This window comes from Eurosta solidaginis, chromosome 1, assembly GCF_040869045.1.
Source record: "Eurosta solidaginis isolate ZX-2024a chromosome 1, ASM4086904v1, whole genome shotgun sequence".
Taxonomy (NCBI): domain Eukaryota; kingdom Metazoa; phylum Arthropoda; class Insecta; order Diptera; family Tephritidae; genus Eurosta; species Eurosta solidaginis.
Genome location: NC_090319.1, coordinates 70,787,071 through 70,809,505, shown reverse-complemented (window position 1 = coordinate 70,809,505; position 22,435 = coordinate 70,787,071). Strand labels below are relative to the sequence as shown.

The 22,435-nt window shown below is 38.2% G+C and overlaps 1 protein-coding gene across 9 annotated transcripts in view; it reads right to left on the bottom strand.

Annotated features, from left to right (window-relative positions):
- LpR1 (Lipophorin receptor 1) overlaps nt 1-22,435 on the bottom strand; it is a 1,438,611-nt gene that overhangs the window by 709,036 nt on the left and 707,140 nt on the right. The gene's annotated exons all lie outside the window — the stretch shown is intronic.

Genomic DNA, 22,435 nt, shown 5'->3' with positions numbered 1-22,435 from the left:
AACCTTCATGAAACTGGGTTAGTTTTTCTTTCATATGCGCTTCCAGTTTCGATGCCTGCTCTTCTAGTTGTGTGGAGATCTGAGATGATATATGTGCTGAAATTTGTGCCGACATTTCGGAAATACGAGTCTCCTGTACTTTAATCTTAGATGTTATTCGTGTCTCTTGCGATTCCATCTGTGATGACATATACTTTTTCTGCTCTTCCAGTTGAGTTTCCATCTTGAATGTTATGCGTGTCTCTTGCGATTCCTGTTGGGATGCCATATTTGTGGATATTTGTGATGACATTTCTGTTATACGTGCCTTTTGCGCTTCCATTTGGGATGCCAATTGCGACGACATTGATGCTACTGTCGATGTTTGTGCAGATATTGCAGCCAATATCATGTTCAAATCTGTGCTGGTAAGTGTCTGCGTTGTTTCGTTTTTCTCTTCAATTTTTGTTGTCTCCTCGCCATCAAGATGAAAGACATACTCCTCCACGTTAATTCCCTCTAATTCCATTGCCTCTCGTAGCCGTGTCTGAAGTTCGAGTTTATTGCCGGTTGTATTCAATCCACGGCTGTCCAACTCCTTCTTCAGTTGCTGGATCTTAAATTCACTGAACTTTGCCATGTCCTTGTTGTCCTCTAGAACTTATTCAATAATTTCTCTTCTGACACCAATTGTAACGAATTTATCCTTATTTGCAATCTTCTGCTAACGTTCGTATCGCTAAACTGTTGAATAAATAACTCCAATATTGAATAATGGAAAAATGGCCTTTATTAAAGTACTTCACATTAGCACTTATACTTTGCAACTAGCTGGCTTAATAACCAAACTGACTGATAGCTTAAATGAAACTGATCTATTGCCCGACAGATAGCGTGCTTAACTGAAACTGATCTATTGCGCCTATACCGCTGATGCTTTTATACTCTGTGATTTCCTCGTGGCATCTTCTAGGCGCTTCCAGAATTTTACCTAGTCAGTTAGAAATTTCTCAGCTACAACTACAGATGTATAATTTTTATAGCTTCCCTCATACCCCATGCGCTTGTGTGTGTGAGCAGCACTTCCACAATCGCAATTGCATACCTTTTGGAGCATTTCAGATAAGATATCTGCATGTGCTTGTGCGTTGCTCTCAGCTGCGTGTACCTAGATATGTGTAGACATAATGATTGATTCGTTTATGTAGATACATAATGATTGATCTATGGATGTGCATGCAAGGTGCTGCTTAGCATCGGCTTAGAGATGGTAGCACCCCTTACTTTTGGTAATATTCGTAACAATATGTTATATTATTGAGTTTTGGAAGAGGATACTTTACTTTATTGTACTTCCCTTCCTCTTCAGTGCAATCACGCAGTTACCTGTATCAGCTTTTGTTATAGAGATATTCTTTTCGTTTAGTTATAAGTGTATCTCCTTTAATTTTTCACGACACAAAATGAAATCCATGTATTTCATTTTCTTACCAGTGTTGTCATATACGCTACAATTATCCCTTTCTAAACGAAAATAGTTCAATATTCACTTACATAGTTATAATCTTCAAATCAGTATGTCACCAACATATTTCTAACACAAGTGATAATCTAATTTAACCACACATGCAAGATACCGCAGGTATCACAGAAATTTTTTTAGAACTTTGTAAGCTCAATGCGCAGGTGACAGGAAAAAGTTAGTTACCGTAACAAAACAAAACAAAGACATGTAGGAATAAATACTATAGAAGTTTTGCATTTGTATATTTCTCTATTTAGTTTTGAGTAATCTAATTGTTTATTGCCATTTCTTTTGATTAACTAAGCGTTACAAAGGAATATAACTTTTTCTAACAATAATACATTGTTAACCGAGACGGGCGTAAAGCTAAGTTGGACAAATGTGAGGTGATCAAACTGATGGAAGTTGCATCAGAAATAACAGTAAATAAAATAAAAAAAATTGTAAAGACTTCCTTTATATAAATGGACAAAAATCATCAGCGCTGCCTCTGGCAACGTCAAGCTGCTTGGTTGTGTTTTGTTTTGTCTGTAATTTTTTAACTAAATAAAAATTACTTGTGGATATTTTTCGATTTTTTCCGTGATAATTTTGAATTTTAAATATCTTGTATGCTGCAGTGCTTTGCTCAAAACAAATAAATGTGTTTGAATTGTGCTAACTTTATTCACAACTACATGCACTAAATTCTTTGCCTTTTGCATATTTTATTTTGTTGCCTTTTGGCGGTTTTTATACCTTTCATGAACATGAAATGGTATATTAACTTTGGTCCGATATTTGTAACGTTGAGAAATATAGAAGATAGACTCACCACTAAGTATACCGAATTGATCAGGACGACGAACTGAGTTGATATAGCCATGTCCGTCTGTCCGTCCGTCTGTCTGTTTGAACGCAAACTAGTCCCTCAAATTTCGAGATATCTTAATGAAATTTGGCACAAGGATTTATTTTTGTATTATATTAGACATTTGTCGGATCCGGTAGTGTCGGATCACTATAACATATATCTCCCATACAACCGATCGTTCAGTCCCTTAGTTTCCAAATATAAAAGCGTGAAACTTGGTGATATTTATTTTATTATATCATAGAAGATTTCATGAAATAATTATTTCGATGGGAGCTATATATAATATATATCTCATACAACCGATTGTTCAGATAGAAAATTTTTAGCCATTTCTCCCTTAATTTAGAAAGTATAAACGTGAAACTCGGTGATATATATTTTATTATATCATAGAAGATTTTCTGAAAAAATCACTTTGATCGGAGCTATATATAGTATATATCCCATACAACCGATCGTTCAGATAAGGGGGTTTTTTGCCATTTTTTATATGTATCATAACATCGTTTAGGTATATACATCTGTTCACTATATATTTCTTATCTTATACATCCGATTATTCGGAGATTACGACCGGGATAAGATTATTGTTTAGCCCCATTCATGAAAGTTGTGAAGTCTTCAGCACAGCCGAAGACAGTCCCGTCCTTACCTGTTTAATATTGCTATTGTTGTTATGTGCTTACTTGTGTTTTTCACTCTTTCACAGCTGTGCCCTTTTAGTGGCTGTTATATATACAGTGCCTTTAAAACTGTTTCGCTGTTGTCAGTGATTTCTAAACTTAATAAGACAATTAGGGCTATGGAGTCACACGCAATAATTGAAATTAATTTTAATAATTAATTTTAATAATATAATTTAATTAAATTTATTCTTTAATAATGTCGTTTGAGTGTGTTTATGAAAACTGATCAGTTGAAAATGAACCTGAGCCTCTAGCATGTTTGTTATGTGATAGTGTCGCTCATGTTGAATGCGCTGGATTTATCGGAAGAGTGGTTGACTATATCAACAAGGGAATAGGGCTTCGCTGGGCATGTCCTGAGTGCACGTACCCGGATGAAACCTTGACGATTAATCCGGTGTCAGTCTCTGCACCTGCAGCGTTGACTCTTGGTAACTCCAATGACTTGCTCGATCTTAATTCGCCATGCCTTGAACTGGATAAAGGCACTAGTCTAAAACGGCGTTAGTTCAAGAGACCGCTTGTAAGGACGCCGGGGCTTCGTTCACGTCTGCCACTGCCTCGATTCATGTGACAGTCTCTGATGATAATTTCGCATCTACTTCGACTGAAATTCCTGCAACCCGCCTCACTGATCACATATTAGAGCAAAATAATCAAGAAAAAACTACTCCTAGTGCTCTTGTCGTAGTCCCTCCTAATTAATCGATATTTATATCCCGTTTCTCTAGCGATACTTCAGTCGAGGAAGTAAAGCAGTACATAACGTCTCGGTTGAAGCCCAGTAAGGTAAATATTCGGAAATTCAAATTTAGAGAAGAAAGATGTATATCATCTTTTAAAATAGATGTCGCTTGGGGAAGTTTTGTAACGATTCTAGATAAATGTTTTTGACTGGATGGTGCACTCATTCGGGAACAACCTCGGAAAACTGTATGAATTCCTCAAAGTTCTGCTCCAGCTTCAAAAAACCAGTTTGTGATTTTAGCACTACCTTGTACTATCAAAATGTAAGAGGATTAAACACAAAACTTACTGACCTGTTCCTTAAGAGCCACAACCTCACCAACAAGGTGTTGGTTTTCACTGAAACCTGGCTTAAGCCGCACGTGTTTAGCTCTGAAATCTTGAGTAATAGTTTCGAAGTTTTTAGAAATGATCGCTAGAACAAAGTTGGTGGAGGAGTTTTGATTTCTGTTGATGCCAGCTTTTCCGCTGAAGAAATTCTGATCCCTGATGCCGATAAAATCGAATTTCTTTGTGTCCGAGTTAAACACTTAACCTTTTATACCTATAATACTCTAAGCTTCGTCCCTCCGAAATCTGATCTACAGATATACTGCAAACATTCCCTCCGAAATCTGATCTACAGATATACTTCAAACATTCATCAGCTATAAGGTCAGTGTCTTCTTTAGTTAATGCTTCTGACTTGGTCATAGTGTTAGGCGATTTCAATTTGTTATGTGTAACCTGGAATATAATTGACCGTTTATTGGTTCTCTGTTCATCTAGAAACATCTTCAATGAGTTTTTAAATGAATTTGCGGATATGGGGCTTTATCAAGTAAGTAGTGTTTTAAATAATTTTGGTAAATGTTTGGATCTCGTATATGTTAGTGACGTTTCTCAGCTCGCTTTGGTTCGATGCGACCCATTGGTATTGCCCGAGGACGTGTATCACCCACCATTGGAGATTATTGCTGAAACATCCCGACAACCAAAAACATGTTTCCAATCAAAACGATTTGTTTTCTGTTGGCTTTTTATTTAGAAAAACCGACTTCGAAATTCTGAAAGGCAAGGTATCTCATATCATTTGGCCTCAATGTGACGGAGATGTTGAAGAAAGCGTACTGCATTTCAAATGTGTTACACCACATTTTTCATACTTGCGTTCCTAAAACTTCTCGCCCTAGAGCACCACTTAAAATTATCTGGTGCCCTAGAGAATTGAACTACTTAAAAAATAAAAAAACTCGCTGGTTTAAGCGATATAAGAAATCTGGCTTGTCAAGTGACTATGGTGTTTATTCTATTTTACGTCACAAATATAATTCTCTGAGCAAGATATGCTACAAGAACTACTAAGAAAAGCTAAGGCTTCATCTTTCTTCCAACCCGAAGTCGTTCTACGGTTTTGTTAACTCCAAACGTAAGACTGTGGTTTTCCTTCTGTCATGAAATTTGACAACATGATTTCAAGTGATGACGTCATAATTGCTGATTGTTTTGCTTTAAATCAAACTACTGCGAGTCGGGTTCACGACAACCCAGACCTCCACCTGGGTTACCAATGCTTGACGGTGTACGAAGTTCCGTTAATATCTGCTACAGATGTATTTTTAAAGCTAGAAAACCCGAAGACTTCTTACTCTAGAGGTCCTGATAAGATTCCCACTGTAGTTCTGAAAAGTTGCGCTGAATTTCTTTATCAGCCCTTAACTAATATATTTAATGCCTCTCTAAAACAAGGACTATTTCCTATTTTCTGGAAAGAAACTTTTATAATACCACTGTACAAAAGTGGCAGTAAATCTTGCGTAGCAAACTATAGAGGAATTGCAAAACTTAGTGACATACCGAAGCCTTTCGAGTGCATTGTTACAAAACAGTTAGCTCACTCACTATATCCAATAATCCACCCGTATCAGCATGGGTTCTGCAGAGGTAAATCAACCAAATCAAATTTGCTTGAGTTCACCAAGCCAAGTCCCTAGAAACTTTAGAAATAACCTTCAAACAGATGTAATTTACACAGACTTTAGCAAAGCTCTTGATAAAGTTTCTCAAACAATTCTTATTAACAACCTTCACTGTATGAAGTTCAGACTACTTCTTCAGAACGATTTGGATAGCTTAGTTCAATGTTGCGAGGCCAATGAAATGGCCCTCAATCCAAACAAATGGAAATTCATGAGTTTTGCTAGAAAATCATACCAGGTACATAATTATTCGATAGGTGACTACCAGCTTAAGCAAGATACTAGCTTAATCGATCTCAGTGTCACAGTGGACCCCAAACTAGACTTCAAATATCATATTGAAACTTGTGTTACTCCATCTAGAGGTGTGTTAGCTTTCATTAAACGATTGTCAAAAGAATTTATGGACCCTTACGTCACAAAAGCACTCTTTACTGCCTTAGTTCGACCAATACTAGAATACGCGTCAATTGTTTGGAACACACGGTATCAGATTTATCGTGACAAGCTGGAATCGGTTCAAAAACAGTTCCTGCTTTTTGCGTTAAGTCACTTATCGTGGGATCCAACAAGGAATCTTCCATCCTATAATAGTTGGTTGAAGCTTATTAACCTTCCTTCCCTTGAGAGCCGCAGGGAAATGTTGGGTGTACTGTTCATAGTGCAATTATTGGGAGGGATTGTGAATAGCCCATTTTTACTTAGTGAGATAAAGATTTATGTCCCTATGAGACCATCAAGACATTTTCAACCACTCTTCCTGAGTACATGCGGATCTAGTTTTGAAATGTACGGGCTTTTCGTTGTTTGTGTCTTCGATTTCAACAAGCACTACATCAACTTTGATATTTCAGACTCGCCTTTCTTAATAAATAAAAGTATACTATTTAACCTAAATTAGAAAATACTTACCTAATGCAAGCACAGGCAAATCAAACCACATAAAAGTGTGATGATATCATACGCCTAATAAATATTGTAACGAATTTAGTGCAATTCCTCTTATTTGCAACCTTCTACTAACGTTCGTTTATAGCTTCTCATATGCGCGTGTATATGTGAGTGACACTTCCATCGATGATTGCCTACTTTTGGGAGCATCTCAGATAAGATATATGCATGTGTTTGTGCGTTCCGCTATGCTGCGTGTACGTACATATGTGTAGACATAATGACTGATTCGTTTATGTAGATACAAGTGACTGCTTGATTTATTGTTGTTGTGGCTTTATTTACATAGTACCAGATTAGTGATGTGAGTATTACTTAGTGCGTTAATATTCGTCACAATATATTACAAAAACGTACTGGTCACTGCGTCATCTACAACATACATTACATCTCACGAGAGTCACCTACTGGGCAAACAGCTCCCTCATGAGCATTTCGCGTTGGCTCCTTTATGAGCGCTTTACGTAGGCTCTCTAATGGGCTCACAGCTCCTTTCTGAGCAATTCTCCTCCTTCAGAGGTCCTCACGACGGCTGCCTGCTTGGGTATACGTATAAGAATCGATGCACAACAATCTATCCTTCTTATAAATTTGTAGAATAAATATGTTATTTATATCGCATATACTACATATTTTAAGTAAATTGAACATTTTAGTCTGTATAAATTTTAAATTGTAGACTAATAAATAAATATAAAGGAAGTGCTTAAAATTTTTTAAATTTATTTTTATTTTCTCCTTTTTTTACATTTTCTCGGCGTCTTAACCTATCTGTTAAGTTTTACGCTTGTAGCTCAATGAGAACTTACATAAAAATCCATCCCAAAATTCCCTCCGTTCCGTTTGATTTTGCTAATATCTCAGTCCGTGCGCCTCCTAGCGAAACTTTTTGTATTGTGTCATCGTCTGTCATCGACCTCTGAATTAAGTTTGAAATTTCAAGTCTCTAGCTCATCGAGAAGTAACCTAAAAGCTGGTTTGAAATTTTTCAAATTCTTATCTAATTATTTCGATCCGTACGCCACCTAACGGATTTTTCCTTTTTTTGCATTGTTACGGTGTTCTAACCTATGTATGCAGTTTCACGTTTGTAGCTCAATGAGAAGCTACTTAAAAATCGATTGGAAGATTTGTATGAACAGTGGATAACATTCAACCGACCTAATACGAGAATAAAGGAAGTAAAAAAGTAGTAATAATTTTTGTAATTATTATTGAAAATAGAGGACAAATTCGCTGAAGCATCACTAGGCTATTTGTCTTCCTACAACACCTTCGTCATGACGTCTACGTTCTCCTCTTGCCCTTTTGGTTAAGCTCCTTTTCAGCTTCTCCCGCTTTTTGAATATTACGATTGTTATACTCGGGACTTTGCTGTGTTGGGTGATTATCTGTGCGACTCGCAGCACCATTTGGCTTTTCTTCCTCATCTAGCAACTTCATCGTGATGTCCGCGTCTACCAGCTTCCCCTTTGCTTTAAGGATTTCGAGGTCTTTTTCGACCTCATACACTTCTAACGTGTCAGGATTCTTATCCTTTGGCTTCTTTTCTTGGGTCGCAAGTGAATTTTGCATACAACAAAGACATTTTTCCAAGCTGCGTTTTAAATATATTCTACACTTGTTTGTTTATTTGGAAGATGTAGTACTAACCCTCCTCAGCAGATCGAGATATATTAAGTACATTTCAACCCTGTGTCGGTATATTTGGGTGGGTGCTGACTCTGCAGTAGTCACAGCGTATCCTCCGACTTCATTACGCATAATATCATCCAATCAAAAGCTGGAAGTGGCTTACTGGGTTCTCCCCACATCATCTTGAGCATTCAGCTAATAAGCTTCCTTTTTACACATTTCCGCCGTTCAGAAGTCACTTGTCCGAAACGATTGCCACCTTAACCCATTCCAAGTGCTCGCTCTCCACGATACTGCAACAGATCTCTCTTACTACATCTGCTCCGTACCCTTCTCCACTCTACATCTCCACTTGATTTTCCAACACGGAGCTCATTGACTCTCCACTACTCTCAGTCCCCGCGTCCGACGCATCACTTAATGGGTTTCTTCAGCCCCTAACTTGCGACTCCGCGAGTTGTTCATCTTGGTTGTACGACCGTCTACTTCTTACTGTGGTAAGGCCATCAATACTTACCGAGGTGACCTGGTAAGCTGGAAGGCTCCGTTGGAATACAGCCGAATATATCCTTAGGCTGCAAATTGCATAACACCCTGGTTTAGGAGGTTGACAGTTTTTGGCCCGCGACATCCAGTAAACAGCCAATGAGGCGATACGGCTAACCCTTAACCGCTCAGCCACATAGCCGGGCGCTTTGAAGTTCGGCTTAGTCCTCATAACAACAAAAAGGTGCCTACACTAGCGAGGGAGACAAACGATATTTTCAAGGGAGCTTGGTTTTGTCATTACCACACATAAACTTAAAATCTTACGTAAAGTAACGTGTAAATTGTTATTCCGTGGGTGCAAATAGTATCTTGTTTCCAAAACTCTAGAATTCATAAAGTTGTCACAATCTGCTAACTCCACGGAATATGAATGCAGTTGTCATGTCGATTTAGTATGCAAATATTTTGCAGGCATGTGCGTACCTATGTATGTACACCAGCTATGTGGTACAACGTTACAAATAGAACTCAGCCAAAGTATCTTTATATTAGATAAAACACATATGAAAGTCAGTGAGAAATACACGCACCAATTGTGAACGTGAGCAGTTGACAAAATGCGTTTGCTGCAGCAGTGGTAAATAACAAAAACGATGTAAGACAATACATAAAAAAGAAATTGGTTGGAATAGAAACAGTCAACAGAAATTTTGTGCAATTTCCACGCTATAAATTGCAGTGAAACAAAATTTTTTCGAACTTTCACAAAAAATTTATTTTTTTGGTTTATAGTCAGGAAATAAAATTAACAAATAAATGTGTGTTCATCATTGATAGGCAATTTAACGTTTTATAAATATACTATTAGTCCCGGTAAATGTTGTACTGACCTTACATTGGTCTATTTATATAAGTTTTAAAAATTGTTTAGCTCTTACTATTCTTCCCCCTCTCTCCCCCTTTTGCTTATCTTTTTATTCACTCCTCCCTTTGCCTTTCTCTTTCTCCGTCTTTTCCCTCATCTATTTATCTATTTCTCTTTCTCAGTCCATTTCGCCTTCACTTTTTTTTCTCTTTAGTTCTTATTTTTCTCCATCCTGTTTTCCCACTCCCATTCACATTCACAGTCCCAGTCCCAGTCCCAGTCCCAGTCCCAGTCCCAGTCCCAGTCCCAGTCCCAGTCCCAGTCCCAGTCCCAGTCCCAGTCCCAGTCCCAGTCCCAGTCCCAGTCCCAGTCCCAGTCCCAGTCCCAGTCCCAGTCCCAGTCCCAGTCCCAGTCCCATTCCCAGTCCCAGTCCCAGTGCCAGTCTCAGTCCAAGTCCCAATCCCAGTCACAGTCCCAGTCCCAGTCCCCGCCCCAGTCCCAGTCCCAGTCCCAGTCCCAGTCCCAGTCCCAGTTCCAGTACCACTCTCAGTAGGTTCTTGTTCCATTTCGCTGAAAAAAAATATCGTAAATATTAATCTAGGCAAAATTTCAGGCAAGTGAAACCATGAATAGAATTTTTCCAATAGATCGGCCCTGGTCCACTTCCCGGAAAGAAAATTCACAGGAACACTCTACGGGTTTCTGCGATCATATCCTGCAAATTTGAATAAAATCAGAGGATTGGGTTTTGAGTCCATAAGCTGTATACAAACAAACATCCATCATTTTAACGAAATGTTTGAAATTTTTGACGAAAGAGTATTTTTCAAAAGATTTATGCATTTCTAATCATTTTTGTTGCACTTACTTGGCAGCGCGACCAAATATGTACATACGTACATATGTCAAGCTGATATGAAGTGAAAATACATGCATACCTATAATTATAACCAAGAAGTTAAATAACGCCAGTGAATGATGGCTCTTTTCACCATACGTTATTATTCAACATATATGTGTGTAGATGTGGTGAATATCCCACTCAAACCAAGTTTGCTCGCACAGTTCACAGCGAACAAACACAGGCACTGTATTTTTTTTGGAAAAAAATTATTTTCGTTCGAACAAATTTTGCTCATATTAGAAAAGAATCACACCTTTTTTTTATGCAAACCTCACTCAAGGAGTTGCCAGCGCAATATATAGCTTCTCCAACCCAATTTTCAACATCACCTAACATCGATAACACTCCCCAAGGCCTTCGGGGGGTATCCTTGTCGCTACAATAACAACAACAACGTTGCGATACGCATACATGTATGATGCAACATACGAATCAACCTACAAAGTAAATCTGCTTAAGTTTGCCCATCACTGGTATGCAAAATTTTGTATTTATATAAAAAGTAAATGCATAATGCAACCGCCGAAGTATGGTGTTAGCATGCTCCGGGACGGGACATATGGCAATTTGTAGTAAAAATTTAAAAGAAAACAACGCAAATTGGAAGAGAAGCTCGGTCCCAATCTCATTGGTGCTATATGGGGTATTTCTTCTTTAAAATGTATAATAAGTGCAATATATTCGTAAGGTGTATAAGTTCACTAAATGATCAGCGGCATATCAATGTGTAAATGCATAAAACTTTAAAAGTATATTACTTTCAAGTCATCAGAGAAAAGAAAACTTTGTTATAATTCCTTGCAATAAAGTGATAATTTTATGGTATAAAACTACCAAATAATACGAATTAACGAAGATGATATTGGTAGACAGAGGGAGTCCAAATGTAAGGTAAGCAAAAAATGAATAACGATAAAAAGCACCTTGCCTTCGAAGAAACCAAATTCACTCTATACAGTCAATTCCAAAATAGATCGCGGTGTTGGAAAGGGTATCTTCTGTGAACATCTTAGGGTGTCGCTGTCAGTCCAGCCCTTATAGAATTTTCCAAGCGGAAGTTATGGGTATAGAAAGGTCGTTTACCCTAGTGTTGGAGAACTCGGTCAGAAACCGCGATATGTGCATTTACTCAAATAGCCAAGCAGGGCTCATGGCTCCTAACTCCCCATAATTTCGTCCTGCTTTACTCTGTTGAGGCGGTTGAGTTGCATTAATTAATTACATCTGTCGAAATAAGCATACGTGGAATATCCAAGAAATTTTTGGTATCCAGCTTATCGAGCTCCAGCAATTTAACTAAGCAAACCTAGCCGAATTTTGATAGTAGGAGAGGACTTAGCAAATAAGTCAAGGAAAGAAATATTTAAGATCTCTGCCACAGTCACGAGACACTGTCCACTCTGCCTGCATGCTAAGGAAAGGGGAGATCGTTTCAACAGCATCTGCAGGAGCTGCGGCGAGGAAGGCAGCAATGAACCAGTCGCGCACTACGTGTGTGAGTACTCAGCCCTAGCTCACACTAGGTTTATAACTATGGTCAGTTATATACTACCGAAACTTCAGGAAGTAGATAAATGCTTTTTCAAATATATAAGCGGGTTCTTCGTTTGGCGCGGCATTTGGTTTAAACGGAACACTGACTAGCCATACTAAAACAGCAGTAATTGACTCCAGGAGAATTTCCATCAAAATGGCACCCAGTGCGCTACTTCGGTTCGAGTCTTTGGTATCCGGGCAACACAGCAAACATAAGCGTTCGCGGTCTGCTACATTTAAAGTTGTACCTTTTCTGTCTTGGATAAGGACGAGAAAAAATATTTCGGCTGTTTTCAGAAAAATGAAGTCATCATAATCATCATTAATTGGCGCTTAACCGCCTAACCGATCTTGGATTTTTCGTAACAAGTCACGCCAGTTAACCCTGTTTCGCGATAGTTGACGCCAATTGGAAGCACCAAGGGATGTCAAGTCTTCCTTCACCTACCTCTCCCTACTCAGTGGAGGTCTCTCCCTTCCTCTGCTTCAAAACTGCGGTGTCGACTGAAATACTTTCTTTGCTGGAGCGTCTTGGTCCGTTCGCATTATACGACCTAATCAGCAAAGCTTTTAAGTTTTAATTCGCTGCACCATCATCATATCTGCGAAAAAGCTAATACAGCCATAATTACACCTCCTTCAATACTCGCCGTCGGCATCACGGGTAGAACCATAAATCTTCCGGAGAACTTTTCTCTCGAACACTCCAAGACCCATCACACCTTCGCTCGACACCGTCCATGATTCCGAGCCATACATCAGGATAGGTATAATGAGCGACTTGTAGAGCGTGAGAGGACTTTACTAGCAGCTATTGGCAAAAGTTTTCCTGGATTTGATTTCTTAGCTCCCATTTTTTTTGCTGTTTATACTATGGCCTAGCTGCCCAGGAGCGAGTGCGTCGATTTTTTCTTGGATGACAGCAAGTACCTCGCCTTGTTCTCGTTTACCGCAAGACACACTTATAATAGCCTATACCATCACGGTTTAGTTGTGCTGCTAGAATTATCTTCTCCCTTCTCATAAAAGGGAGTCGCCTTATCAGAAAACTGGTTTCGTTCCGAATGGCTTGTAGGCGTTCTTCCCAATTTTTACGGAGCGGATGGTGTTGAGGAAAAGCTAGCTTTAATTCCGAGCTACGGTTCATGTACTCTTCAAATTTAAAGGTTTTCTTTTTCAATATTTCTCGACCCTGTCTAATGTGCACGCTTTCACCAATTACAGTAGCATTAGTAAACTCAAAATAAGTTTTTACTGTAGGACATTTTCAAGAAATGAAAAAAGTTTGCCGAATACCGTTACAAATACACAATTCTGTAAAAAAAACAACTTTAACACAAATATTTGTCGATTTGAATTAGAAGAAGAATTGTGAAAGTATTAAAAATAAACTAAAGAAAACTATCAAGAAACCTTGCTCACAAAACAGGATATGAATGGACAAGTAGACCCGTTAAGGTCACAAGCAAAAAAGAGCTTAAGTACTCGTCATGTTATTGTTGCTTGCATAAAAAGCTGCATGAATATTATCTCAAACGTATGGAGGTTTGTAATGGTAATGGTAAATGGTTTGCCGTAGGACTGGAATTGTTTGAGTATATGTGAAGAAAGACTATAAGCGATTCTCTTCAATGAAAAGTTAAAGCCCAAAGCGGTATGGACCTTCATGTTTTGTGCCGACCCCGAACGGCATCTGCAAGACAGATGAATTTTCACTGAGAAGCTTTTCATTGCAGAAATACACTCGGAATGCTTGCCAAACCACTTCCGGTCGGCCACCCCGCTTAGAAAAACTTTCACCTAATTAACAAAAACTGTTTTTACGCTGTTGCTTCGTAGGCTTCGGTAGCAACCGGTATCCACGGAATGGTTATTGTTTTTTTATCAATAACGAGTTATTATCGTCGAGCTATGGGTTATAGAGGAGTTCCAAATGTTTCATCAATTTTATATTGAAGCCTTATCGTCATCTGTTTTATAATAAACCGAGAGTATCATCGATAACACGCTTATTACAAACAAGGCTTCGATTAAAAATCGATAACTTTTTTATTAAAACGATACCATTATAGCAAGAAACAGATACATTTTCGACAGTAAATCGATAACCTTTCCTAAAATTTCATTGACAAATAAATAAGTTTTTAAGAACGTATCAATAACTTTTCAATAAATAATTATTATAATCGATGACTTTTTGATAAAAAACGACCACTTTTCCATAACTTTTGGGCAACAAATCAATATATTTTTTATAACAGACTTATAATTTTTTTGATATAAAATAAATAAATGTAAGGCGCGATAACCTCCGAAGAGATCTAAGGCCGAGCTTCTCTTCCAATTTGCGTCGTGCTCCTCTTGATTTTTCCCTACAAATTGGCCGGACGGGACCTACATGTTTTATGCGGACTCCGAACGGCATCTGCAAGGCAGATGAGTTTTCACTGAGAGCTTTTCATGGCAGAAATACAATCGGAGCGCTTGCCAGACACTGGCGAGGGGCGACCCCGCTTAGAAAAATTGTCTTCTAATTGAAAAATCTTATTTCTAAAATTTTGATGTTGCTTTGCCCGGGAGTTGAACCCAGGGCATACGGTGTGATAGGCGGAGCACGCTACCATCACACCACGGTGGCCGTGGTCAACTACTTTTCGAATAGCAAATTGACGACTCTTCGATAAAAAATCGATAATTTTTAATGATAAATAATAGTAAACCGATAACTCGTCGATAAAAAATCGATAACTCGTCGAAAAGAGGTAGATATCACCTTATATCTCGTTGATACCAAATCCATAACTCATTGATAACAAACTCATCAATAACACCTCGACAGCAAATTGATAACACGCTTTTCCGTTTCGGTTCCAGCTTCGGTTTTGGGGGTGGGTTTTTCAAAGATTAACCAAGCGCTTAGTTAACGATGGGGGAATAAGTTCGCAAGACAACAAATACAGTAATAAAGTGAAACATAATTTACCAGGGAACTTATCTCATATTTGCGATGACTAATGCTAATAACGAAAACTATGGGAGCGTTGATGATTTAACATTAAAATATTGCTTTTCCCGCTTTCCTCTTCTACAAAAGCTAGATTCCAAACCTTCGTACATATGCGAAGCTTTAATCTAGCAAACGAAATACCAAACTCAAACAAGGAATTGACTTGAAAAAAAAAATATAAAGACCCCCACCGTAACTTTACGTGCGCCTAAAAGCGCCCTATAGCAATGCAAAGAAAAGAGCATGGATCAATTGATCAATAGCAAGCAATCAATATTAACGACCAACAGAAAACTACAGTTCACAGAAGTACCATGTACATTTTGGGGCTTTTGCTTTTCAGCCATTGCAGCTCATAAACCGATAGTGGAGGATCTAAGGCATATATATTTATTCCTGCACCTTTTATCTAGGTAAGGATTACGCAGTCGTCTTTAAGGCTACATTAATCCATCCATCGACAGGATGGTGAGAAAAACAGCCTTCTGTCTTAATTAACAGATGCATCATCTGCCTCCACTATTCGCAGCACCTACGTTATGACCGCCACTCACACATATTCGGCTCTGCTACTGTTATGCGCTCATTTTCCTCTAGTCACTGTGGTTGCCCAGTTAAACAACTCGTGCTCCCGTTATCATACACTGCCAATGCAGCTATGGGGTTTTGAATTTCCATTGCTCTTTCTTCTTTACTCCTTGCCCGGATGTGGTTGCTGTATTTTATGACTTAACTTTTGAATAGATTTTTATTTTCATTGCCTGCATTTATTGTTTGATTTCTGGTAGCAATTTTTGGGTGGTTTTCTTTTAAAATATGAGAAAAATATTATAGGCTGTATGCGATATAAAATTTCTTTGCAATTGTTATTCTTTTCATAAGTTCCTTTATTTTTATATTCTCGCAGTAACCGTGCCATTATGTAGTTCTGGTAATTTATTTTTCCGGAGCGGGCAGTGTTATTCATAATTGGTGTCCAAACTTATACTCGTTTATCTGCAGTTCACGTAGGTACGTACATACTTAAGTAGAGTTGAAATTCAAGTACAACTAGCAAACTTATTGTTTTTTTTTTTTTTGCTGCATTTTTCAGCCAAATCGCAGCTTTTATGTATTTCAAGATTTGCAGAGCACCATAAAATTGCACCTTGAAGCTTTAAGTATAATGCAGTTCCGTTGAAGCAATAAACATTGATTTCTCTTATGGTTTGATTGCCAAATAAATTTGAAAATTCCACATTTGTCGTGTAACATAGTTTCAAGCAGTTTCGTACTACGGCTCAAGTTAAAGTCTCCAGTACAGAAATCGTAGCTTCGCAATCGGGTTCAGGGTAGCCCAACCAACTCTTCGTTTACATTATTCGGTGGCCAATCTGCCATTAGGTGACGCTTGGTGCGTCTTCACCCAAGATATTGCTATACTCACTTTTAGTGGTGGTACTTCCGTATACTTTTTCCGTATAAGGCATTGCCTTTCATTTCTTTTTCTTTATTTGTCTATATGAAGAAATTATTACTCCATAAGTTTCGCATGTTTAACCACGGCCAAGTCTTCTGTAGAAATGTAAGAGGAGGAGCCAGAACTTTCGCTTCTTCTGATTTTACTTTTGGTTTACTATTTGAAATTGCACCGAGACGTATAAGCATCTTGATAGCACAAAGCTGGTGGCTCCTAGTTTTAATGGAACTCCTATAAGAGCGTTCAACCAGTTTGATGTTGATCATTTCCTAAGTCAACAGTGAGCAGAGACCATATCTTACCAAAGGTTAGAGTCCGTTTAAATTGCAAGAAAAACATAAAAATGTTGCAAGAATTTTTTGTTTTTCATTTGGACCAATTTTTGAATTTGTAATTTTGTTGGGTTTTGCAGCTTTTTGGCCGATAAATAATATAATATGTAAAACAAAATTTTTTACATTTTCCTTTATCCTCCTACGCGTTTCAACGTTACCGCGCCTTCCCCAGGGATATCTGTTTTTTTATATTTTTAAGATTATAATAAATAAATAACAATAAACAATAAACAATTGCACAATTAAACATGAACTCATATTTAGATAAAAAAAAATGTTCATAAATAATTTAACTCAATCAAAATGGTTCACAACTTTTTTGGTGGGAACAATCACAGGCATTATTAGATACCTAATCTACGTCTTCCTTGTTTCGCTTTTTAAACCATACTGTAATATTGCTTTTTAAGCGCAGCTTATTTTGTCCAGGTCTTCCTTGAAGTTCATAACGTTGTGTAGTTATTGTTGTATTCGTAGGCTTTCAAGTGTCATTCTCGCATTTTCTCTATTCTCGATGTCTAATATTGTGGTGTTTGAAAAATCTGCTTCGTGTTTTTTGTTGGTTAGTTGGTGTGCTAGCGCTGTTGTTGTTTTATTATTTTTCGCATCTGCCATATGTTCGCTAAGTGGTATCCCCAATGCGCGCTTTGTTGTTCCTATATAGCGTTGGTTGCAATTTTCGTTTTAATTTCCATTGCACTTTATTTCGTACGCCACGTTACTTTGTTGTTCTTTGGCTATTGTGTTCTTTGTTTTTGTAAACACTTTATTTAAAGTGTAGTGTGGTTTGTGCGCGTATTTTATTTTTTCATTTTTTATCACTTTGTTGAGCGCCTGGATGTTGGTTAGGCCTGGAATATATCTTATACCGACGTATCTTTTTTCCGTGCTGTCTCGACGTTGTGTAGGTCCAGTAGACTGCAATTTAAGTATCGTTGTATTAATTACTCTATTGATTACTGGGACTGGATAGCTGTTTTTTTTTTTTTTTTTTGCGAGAATGACACTTGAAAGCCTACGAATACAACAACAACTACACAACGTTATGAACTTCAAGGAAGACTTGGACAAAATAAGCTGCGCTTAAAAAGCAATATTACAGTATGGTTTAAAAAGCGAAACAAGGAAGACGTAGATTAGGTATCTAATAGTGCCTGTGATTGTTCCAAAAAAAAGTTGTGAACCATTTTGATTGAGATAAATTATTTATAAAAATTTTGTTTATCTAAATGTGAGTTGATAATTAATTGTGCAATTATTTATTGATATTTATTTAGTATAATCTTAAAAATGATCTCCCTGAGGAAGGCGCGGTAGCGTCGAAATGCGTAGGATGATAAAGGAAAATGCAAAAAATTTTGCCTTACATAGTATGTTATTTATCGGCCAAAAAGCTCCAAAACCCAACAAAATGTTTCAAGAATTATTTTTCGAGACGAGTTATCTCTCTGCAAGTGATATAGCAATATTGCAATTGTAGCTTTCCAAGAAGAAGTTTCTCAAAAAAATATCGTCGTCTTGTTTTTCCTTTACGCCGGTTTGGCGTTTGTTGGGTTTTAGCTTATCTGTCGATAAATACAAGCCAAATATTTTACAGTTTTCCTCTACCTTTCGACGCTATCGACACTTTTAGCCGCTCTGCAAAGATAACAATATCATTTCAATAACAAACCGATAATGCGTCGAAAAAAACACCGATATCAATTCGATAACAAATCTGATAAATATGTCGATAACATACAGATACCACTTCGATGGAAAATCGATAACATACCGAGCTCAAATCGATAAAAAATCGGTAGCTCAACGATAGATTTTCGGTAGCAAATATATTCGATAATACGTCGATTTATAACCAATAACCTACCGATGACAAGATAATATTAAAAAATTTTAAAATTAATACATTTCATTGAGACAAATTTTTCTTGTTTTTGGAAATCGATTCTTATCCACGACAAACCGAATTTATTTTTCTAGTTAACCGTTAAATTTAACCTCTGAAGAAAATATAAAAGATATAACATTAGTTTAGTATATGGAGCAGGTTGGGATGGTGTAGAAATTTGGATGTGCTCAAATTAAATCGTTCCTGTAAAAGTCTGGACCATACATCAAGCTTTTAAAGGAAGGTACATGATTTATATCTGACAAAGATCTATCGATAACGATTATACTCACCCAGACCTGTAAAACCTTAATTAGCTTATTATGGTTATAACATTTATTTCTTTATTATTATTTTTTTCGCATGACCTAGCAATTAGGATGATAAACTGGCGAACTCTATCAAATACATTGCGAAATCGTTTGCCGCTTCTTTTCAATCCAATTTCACAATTGATGCATTAGGTAGAGCAAACTATGCTGCACATTCAAACCATCAGGTAATATTGGACTTTGATTATCTATGACTTAGGTTAGGTTAGGTTAGGTTAAGAGGGCGTGCGTGATTGTTATCCACACTTCCACTGGGAGATATTTTTGTCCATTGTGAGTGCCCTCAGTAAGTACAGGGTAGCGGAAAATTCGGTTAGCCCCATTACCTGCTAGTGGTCCTCAACGAACCACTTGCTTTCCCTGATGAACCCAAGAAGTAGCGAGACGTCCACCTTCCCAACCTCTGCCAGGCTGTCGAAGAAGCATGAGCCCAGAAATCTGAGCCTTCTTCTTTGAAGCGCCGGACATCGGCAGAGAAAGTGGTAGTTCGACTCCTCTTCCTCCTCATCCTGACAGCTACCGCAGAGGGTGCTTGTTGGCATTCGCCACCGTCGGAGCATTGGTGCGATAGCACAATGACCTGTGATGACACCCGTAAGTCCCCTCACTGCAGATCTGTTCAGTTTTAGAAGGAAGCTGGTGCCTTTCCTATCCAAACATGGCCATAAGGACCTTGAGACTTCGCGGTCAACCCTATAGGTCCATAGCAAGTCCGACGATTCTCCTTAGGAGATAACTCAGCGGCGGTCGGGCGGAGCTGTCTACCTCACTTATGTCTAAGTCGGAACCTTTCCTAGCCATCTCATCCGCGAGTTCATTCCCTTCAATGCCGCTGTGCCCAGGGACCCAGCAAAGGGAGACATTGAAATGACTTATAGAAACCAGAGAGGCTCTATACCCCCGCACGATGTCCGATTTTATCATGTTAGACTCTAATGCCCTTAAGGCGGCTTGGCTGTCAACAAAGATTGTTCCGTCGGTGTTGGAGATCGCACTATCTTGGAGCAGCGTTGGCGCTCTGTCTATAGCATATACCTCGGCTTGGAATACACTGCATGCGTCAGGAATTCGGAATGATTGGCTTAACTGTAGATGTATTGAGTACATCCCAGCTCCAGTTCCGTTTTCCATTTTCGAGCCGTCGGTGTATATTGTGAAGCCTCTGCTGTGGTCTAGGCCTACTTCCCATTCCTCCCTTGAAGGATATCATATGTTCTGAACTTGGAAGTCCAAAACCTCTGTGATGTGCTCTGTTTTGGATGTTAGGTCGGTTATTATTCCGTTTAATTGCCCCTTCATCATATAGTCCAGAATCGTCGCGTGTCCATGCTTAACTGTTGGATTTTCTTAGTCGTAGAGTTCCTCTAGCGGCTAATCCCTGCACGAATACTTGTAGAAGCGTCAAATGAAATATGACAATTAGAGCTTCCTCAGGTGCGCTGCCCTCAGCGCCTGCCATTCCCAGGCATGCCAGCCTTTGTGTCTTCCCGATCCTCTGTTGATTACTCTTTTTGTCTAGCGCCTTCCACCTGACCAGAGCTCCATATTTAACTATCGGTCGAATGACTGTGATGTACATGCCATGAATGACATGTTGTGACTGTCCCCAGTTCCGCACTGCAGGCGTAGTATGCTGCTAGAGCGTTCTTTGATCTCATCTCAACGTTTCTTCTCCAGCTTAATTTGGAATCGAGTATAATTCCAAGATATTTCTCTTCCGAAGACGGCAACGGTAAACCTGTTGTGCCGTTTAGCCTCGGTAAGTTAAAGGAGGGTATCTTTGTCTTTGTCGTGATTAGGACAAGTTCGGTTTTTGTTGGGTTTACCCCCAACCCATTTTGCCCTGCCCATCGCGCAAAGTGCCGATTCCATGAGTTCGCTGATAGTTGGCAAGAATTTGCTTTTGATCAGAAACACTAAGTCATCGGCGTACGCAAATACCTTTCTTCCTTTTCTCCTACAGATTTCAAGAATTTCGTTGACCACCAGTATCTAGAGGAGAGGCGATACTTACCTCAAGTAACATTATTTTAGGTATCAATGGACTGAAAAACTTCATTGAAAATTGAGTTGCGAAAGTTGTGAATTACGTTCGTCCTGCTATTGTTTTCCCTCTAATGGTAATCTCTAAGTTTTGGAGTCTTTTTAAAGGATGTCTGATAACTTTCGGATATTGCTCAAGTCTTCAAGAATGGCAAGAAGTATAGTGGTTCTAACTCTTCGAAAGATTTTTTAAGAATAACATGTTTTTTGAAATGAAACACTATATTCTGCCAAATCGGTACGGAATTGTACAGTCAAAAGACAATAATTTAGCCCTGTTTAATGAATAATGCTTTCTTATTCCCAGTCCCAATCCCAGTTCCAGTCCTAATCCCAGTACCAAAGAGTTGTATTTATTTTTGGATGCTGTTTCATAAGACAATAAAAACAAAAAATCTTGTCTAAAAAGCATTAAGGGTTGGACCACCCTTACCACTTGGGGTATGAAAAATAGATAATATCCGACTTTTAGACCTACTCAATATGCTCACAAATTTCATGAGAATCGGTCGAGCCGTTTCGAAGGAGTTCAACCACAAATACTGCGGCACAAGTAATTGTGTATAAGATGTTTTTATGAATAAAATGAGTGCCAGAAACGTTTCAAATTTGCAAAATATATAAAAATAAAAATTTCTTCTCGCCTAGCATAGCTTATAGCAAGCTCTCTGTCGTCAGCTTTTCGCTTTGCTTCAACCTTAACCATTTTTATTTTGATTTTTTAGCTTTGCTTTTAGTCCATCCAGCTCTGCGCCATTTCAGTAAGATCTCTAATTAATTTATACCAGATTTTTATACTCAGTTGAGCAGAGCTCACAGAGTATATTAAGTTTGATTGGATAACGGTTGCTTGTACATATACAAAGGAATCGAGATAGATATAGACTTCCATATATCAAAATAATCAGGATCGAAAAAAAAATTTGATTGAGCCATGTCCGTCCGTCCGTCCGTCCATCCGTCCGTTAACACGATAACTTGAGTAAATTTTGAGGTATCTTGATGAAATTTGGTATGTAGGTTCCTGAGCACTCATCTCAGATCGCTATTTAAAATTAACGATATCGGACTATAACCACGCCCACTTATTCGATATCGAAAATTTCGAAAAACCGAAAAAGTGCGATAATTCATTACAAAAGACAGCAAAAGCGACGAAACTTGGTAGATGAGTTGAACTTATGACGCAGAAAAGAAAATTAGTAAAATTTTGGACAATGGGCGTGGCACCGCTCACTTT